The sequence below is a fragment of the Schistocerca americana genome, chromosome 10, assembly GCF_021461395.2.
Source record: "Schistocerca americana isolate TAMUIC-IGC-003095 chromosome 10, iqSchAmer2.1, whole genome shotgun sequence".
In the NCBI taxonomy this organism is placed as follows: Eukaryota; Metazoa; Arthropoda; class Insecta; order Orthoptera; family Acrididae; genus Schistocerca; species Schistocerca americana.
The window spans coordinates 126942496-126949223 of NC_060128.1; the positions used below are offsets into that span (position 1 = coordinate 126942496).

At 41.6% G+C, this 6728-nt stretch overlaps 1 pseudogene; it reads left to right on the forward strand.

The window, feature by feature from the left end:
* Positions 1-1117: 1117 nt before the first annotated feature.
* LOC124552773 lies at positions 1118-1234 on the forward strand (annotated as a pseudogene).
* Positions 1235-6728: the final 5494 nt, after the last annotated feature.

The following is a 6728-nucleotide window of genomic DNA, read 5'->3' on the forward strand; positions in this document are numbered from 1 at the left end:
TACATGGCGACGACACACCCTATCAAGAAACATGTACAGGGGACCATCACAAATCGCAGTGACTTGTAAGGGGTTCACCACCCCGCTGGAGCAAATGTAATCTCGATGTATTGCTCACTTGCTAGAACGAAAATTCACAGATGCTGCCTGAGACATAAAATATTTTTGCCCGTGTTAAAACAGAGCTACAATAGAGTCGCAAGTCAGAGCAGCCTCTGCCGCAGTTGCAGTCGCTCGCTGCTACAGTGTAGTTGTAGTCTGTCGCTGGTATAGTGCAGTTTATAGGTAGTAGTTGTTGAGGTCACAGTGCAGAAAAAAATATAAAATTTTATTATATGGAACTGAATAATAATTGCGATCAGCCGCAGAGCTAAAGGATACCATGGAGTGAGTTGATGATGATGAACAAATGAATAATTGTTAATATGATGAAAAATCAACAGTGTAATTAAGTCAACCATCTATTGTAAGGTAAATTTTATTATTTTTGTTGGCATGCGCATAATTAACTCACTTGTCTGAGATGTTAATATGAATTTGTTTCAATCTTTTTCTTTTGTGATTCGTCAGCACCAGTTGACCCATATTTGTAATATATTCACTTTTCCCGTGTAATGGATTGTAGATCTTTATCAATAACGTAAAAATGTTCAGAGTATAATTATTATTACCAGTCAACTATAAAAGTATAATTTCCCCTTAAATCATTGCCAGTCCCGATCCAGTCATTTATCTAAATAAAAATATTTTAGAATTATTGTCAGATCATAGTCATGTGCTCTTTAGTAAATCAGACGACCAGCTGTGCAGCCGTGTCACTAAGTAAAGTCAGTTTTTCTCGTCATTCAGATCTCAGACAAATGTAATCCGGTATTAGTAGATGGACCAGCATTACACTAAGCTGTACCATTTACCAGCAGATATATAGACAGCGTTATCCGGCGACACCATCACGAGGTAAGAATTTCTCAGTTTATTTCTCACGGACAGATTCACACTGATTTGACAGGGCCATGGCGTAGCGCTGCTTACGTCAAAATTTATCAGTTTTTATGAGTTAAGATTTATCAGTTTCCATTCACCAGAATTTAATTATCCAAATGTAATCGTTTCTTTTGGCAACGGCCTTGCCGCAGTGTATACACCGGTTCCCGTGAGATCACCGAAGTTAAGCGCTGTTGGGCGGGGTTGGCACTTGGATGGGTGACCATCCAGCCGCCATGCGCTGTTGCCATTTTTCGGGGTGTACTCAGCCTCGTGATACCAATTGAGGAGCTACTCGACCGAACAGTAGCGGCTCCGGTCAAGAATACCATCACAACGACCGGGAGAGCGGTGCGCTGATCCTACGCCCCTCCTATCCGCATTCTCCACTGAGGATGACACGACGGTCGGATGGTCCCGGTAGGCCACTCGTGGCCTAAAGACAGAGTGCTTTTAAGTGCTTCAATTTTTTTTGTTTTTTTTTTTTGTTTACATGGGAAGGTTACAGACTGCATTGTAATTATTGTCTTTGAAGAAAAGTTTCATTTCTCATCGTCTAATTCCCATTGCTTTGAGTTACCTTCTGCTGTATACAGTAGCAGCACTTTCTACGTATAGTCGAAATTTCATCGAACTATGATACGTGGCAGTGACATGCGATGCGAAAGTTACTTTCGTTCCTTATCTTTGCGCACCATTGTGTATATTAAATAGCGTCGCTCTGAACAGGAGAAATTGCTTTTTAGCTGCTATCAAAGGAGCAATGGTATCGCAGTACCATGACTTTTTCACCCATCTACAAAGGATGGTCAGTCTGCCATCATTTGGATACAGAACGAATGGGTGATCTTACAGTCAGAAACTACAGAAACAAAAGCAAAGCAAAAAAAAGTAAACGGAAGAGTTGCTGTCAGCAGAGCACAAACATGAAAATGGATCGAGCTACAGCGTGTGGCGTTATCAGGCCAACGGGAGACCACAGACAGTGCCGGATGCACATAGATTTGTCAACTGGCCGACGGCGAAACTGAGACGAAGGCTGGCCTTCAACGACAAGAAGTCGCTAGAGGCGTTGGACAACTAATTAAACCATAGATTTAAGGAAAGCATCCACACGGAGTGACTCTATGACATTGCAGGAAAAGTTAAATTAAGAATACCGGATGTGGGTTTGAACAACATTCCTTCCGAATATGGTATCAGTTTCTCGACGCCCTTCCTATAGTACTCTGCAGCAAAAAATGTGGCGTACTTGTGACGTTTTTCATTTCGTTTATTTGGTTTTTGACAAACTCGAGGTGACGAATCCCCTGCTGCCTTTCATTTCGTGACCTTCGGCCGACGTTTGTCTGACGGTTCGTCTGACGTTTCGGCATCACGACTGGCTAGCCTTCTCAAAGATTCGTCCTCCATTGGTTGTGGAAAACCGGAGTCGAACCGCGGCCGGAAGTTATTTTAGGTACTCTCCGCGTAAATGTCCACCGGTGAAGTTTCCCTGGTCACGAATGCCTCACTAGTTCCCAAAACTCTAGGTCATTGCGCAAGTACAGCTGTGAGGGCGGGTCGTGGATCGTGTCTGGACGGTTCACTCGGCAGAATAACTGTCCCCAGAAGGCAAAGGTTCCGGTTTCGAGTACCGGTCCGGGTCCCAATTGTAATCTGCACCCCACGCCGCTGCAGAGCGAAAATTAATTCGAGGTACTATAGCCATTTAGCTTGTTACAAGGTAGACATAGACATCTGGCGAATAGCGTTGAGAATGCAATAATCAGCAGATGAATAAAAGATGGTTTTCCAAACTTCGCTAATGCAGTGATTGAGCTACTGTGAAAAACACAATTGATTAACAATATGTGAAAAAAATTAAAAGAAAACATAGTAGTCTGCGTTGTCTACACGGCCGCACAAATTATGGGTGACAGTAGACACCTGGGTTGAGAGAAATTTATTTATAAAAGGTATTGTTCCAATCTGTCGGCACATCCATTTCTCATTCGACTGAGGGTAGTAACACAATTTAAATATCATCTTAATCAGCTTCTGTTATTCGAACCTTGCCTGTTTAGTGTTATTTTTGTCTTTCTTTTACGAAACTGTTCTGCCGCACTGATTTCTTTAAACCAGGACAAATGTTGAGACCCTTGAATCCTCCGAGCTTCTGTCAACGACACAAGGTAATAGTGTTTCTTTTACGTAGGAGACACGAGTTTAAGCGCATTAGACATTAAGCGCTTTCACAAAAGTCTTTAAAGGCTCAATCAACGCCAAAAACATTTGTCTCCATTGAGAAAACCATGCATCTGTTTCGAACGTGTACGGTGATTTAATAATACACAGTATAGGAACCACAACAATCGAGCAAAGTACAGGGAGTTTCAATAAACATGCCGCTTTCAAATATTGGGCCCGCAGAGTCGCAGAGTGAATTTGATAACGTTTAGTACAGTTGGCGATGTCGTGGCTGTAACTTCAACCACACAGTGTCAGCAATACTTGCAACAAGTTCACACAGCAGTTTAGGAATTCTTTACAATATGGTGTGCATTCGGATATAGCAGCCCTCACTATCTTTCTGTACACGATTAGTTACCATTTTCCTTGTCCTTAAATGTGTCTCATTATGACATCCGTTATTTTACGCACACCCGACACGTAGTTGTAGTAGTCGCAGAATAATCGTTAGTCGCTCCGTTACATGGGCCATAGATCATATTGATGCTGATAGTGTAATGTGGACCTCGTAATTATCTCGACTCTTAGACATTAAAATATGATAACCGAAAATGCTGGTCCCGAATACAAATAAGGAATGAACGTAATTAGTCGGGGTAAACTGAGGGGCTGAGCGGTTGAAGCAGACATCAGACAGACGGAAGGAAGACTTTGTTTACTTCCCAACAGTTTCTTTCTTCAAGGTTATCCAATGCAGAAAACTCTCTCTCTCTCTCTCTCTCTCTCTCTCTCACACACACACACACACACACACACACACACAAGGCTGGATATTCTGCTTTCTGCACTAGTTGGACCTAAAGGGGGACACTAGCACTGATTATATGCCTGTCGACCTTCAAAGCTTGAAGTATATTCCTTGCATTAACAGATTCGCGTATTCGTCTGGTAATATGAAGTCCATTCTATGAATGTAGCCGCTGACTATTGCTGTTCTATAGCGAAACGATAGCTTAGAATTTTAATTTAGTTCATTGCGACTTATGCATGTCTAAGATAAACTTTTGGATGAGCAGCTAAAAGTAGTTACCGTCATATCAGAACGATATAAGCTCTTACGAGCTTATGTACATATATTTTGAGTTAACATTGTCATATTATGTTTCAGTTTGACCACACTTTAAAATGGGGTACACTGTGGCTTAACCAAAGAAAACTGGTGAAGTCTATACATGAAGCAACATTAAGGAAGTGTGAAATGAATAATGCATTCTTCTGAGAACGTAAATTTTTTTAGACAGTAGGCTATACGTGTCAGTGAATGCACTAGGAGAAGGAGTTGTAACGTGTATCTACTCGCATCTGCTGTATTCTTTTCCAAACATTTAATTTCGATTTCTAGCCCTTCAACGAGTATTAAGACTGTATATGCAAATGCTTTTCTTTGTTGGAAACAGATACCAAAGTAGCGTAGTACTGAAAATGGCTCAAATGGCTCTGAGCACTATGGGACTTAACTTCTGAGGTCATCAGTCCCCTAGAACTTAGACCTACTTAACCTAACCAACCTAAGGACATCACACACATCCATGCCCGAGGCAGGATTCGAACTTGCGACCGTAGCGGTCGCGCGGTTCCGGACTGTAGCACTTAGAGCCGCTCGGCCACCCAGGCCTGCAGCGTAGTACTGACAATTTGTTCCTCAACCATTACGTGTATTCGGTGGACACTTTGTCTCACATGCTTTGCTTATAATAAACTTCATCGTAGACCAGTGAAGTTCGACAGTGTTACATGTATCTCAAATTATTTAAACAACTGACCACACGAAGGATGTGCTTCCACGCTGCTTATAATTGTACTTAATTACTCGTCAGTTTTCCGATACATTAATATATAAAAATAAGGTTGTGTCCTTGTACCTGTTTACGCGTTACTCGTTCACGCAACAACTGCTGGTTCCATAAAACTAAAATTACGGCAACCATTTTTATAATTTTAGCAGCTAAACCGTTCTTCTAAGGTCATTTTCTCAAAATAATGCCGATTTCTAAGGTAACTAACTACGAAATAATTCACATGCTTTTGTCGTGCGTCCTACGTTTTTCCACAGCAGATTTAGATGTAAAGCGACTTAAAGGATTATCCACTCGATCTTTCGAGGGTAATGCTATATCATGCACCTAATTTGTCATTTACACACACTCTATAGGTTCCGAGTATTCAGAGGGAACACTGCGAGAGAATGATCATCTTGTAGGTTTTACAGTTGAAGCTACCCGATGTAAGACGTGACAGCAGTTCAGAAAACAAGATTCATCATCTATAGCATACAGATCGAGAAATGATACCTTAACTTGCAGAGACGATGAGAGAGAGAGAGAGAGAGAGAGAGAGAGAGAGAGAGAGAGAGAGAGAGAGAGAGAGAGAGAGAGACTGGGTGAAATACTAAAACAGACGCCGTATGCGATCACGATTCGAGATATTTGTAGGAGATACACACGAAAGCATAGAAAGCTAACAGGAACGTATCAACAGTTTACGTACAACTTAACCGTTAGTAAAAAAGTTTTTCGTATGAAAAGTACATTCTGTTAACGCAGTATTCAGTTAATTGTAAAAGTAGGTCTTGAACGCAAGTGATAATATTTCGATCCAGAATGGTGAACAAAATGTAAGATGTAAACTGGTAGCCGGCCGCGGTGACCGAGCGGTTCTAGGCGCTTCAGTCCGGAACCGCGGGACTGCTACGGTCGCAGGTTCGAATCCTGCCTCGGGCATGGATGTGTGTGATGTCCTTAGGTTAGTTAGGTTTAAGTAGTTCTAAGTTCTAGGGGACTGACGACCTCAGATGTTAAGTCCCATAGTGCTCAGACCCATTTGTAAAGTGGTAAACAAAGAATCAACAAATTCTTTGAAACGATTTTTCTTTACTGCTCCATATAGGTGCGTATATGATGAAATTGGATGAAATGTGAAATTAGACAGAAGGAAACTCGATAATTATTGCTGTCTTATCCACTGTTTGTAGTCAGTTGCTATAAAATGTTCAACTACACAATTCAACTGTACAAGCTCTTCTCACTCAGCTTGTGCCAAAAATACGTTTTTAGGTGTTGGAGGGACGCCACTTAAAACATGCACCAGTACTGTCGATTCTATGAAACAACGTTTTGTTCCTGATATATTCCACTAGTTTCCCTTAACTAAAATAAAAATATGTTGTCGTTTGTTAAATAACGTCAGTCCCTCTAACGATCTATAGATTAAGGTACATATTACGTTTCAGTCTGTGTTCCGTGCACACCATTTACCATGATGGTGCTGTTCACCTGTTTTTAAGAGACTAAACATGTATGGTCATTTGTCTCTTACCCCTCCCCCTCCCGCCCCCCTCCTGTCGGGCGGTACTTGTGTACCTCATATGTCCACATCTAGAGTACATCACATGTCCAAGTGTGACAGAGTTTTCTAAATGTCTGCGTAGCGTTTATTTGAGACGTGATTCGGGTACCAGCCCGGCATGTATCTTGTGGGGTGCGGGAAACCACCTAAAAATCACATCTTGGCTG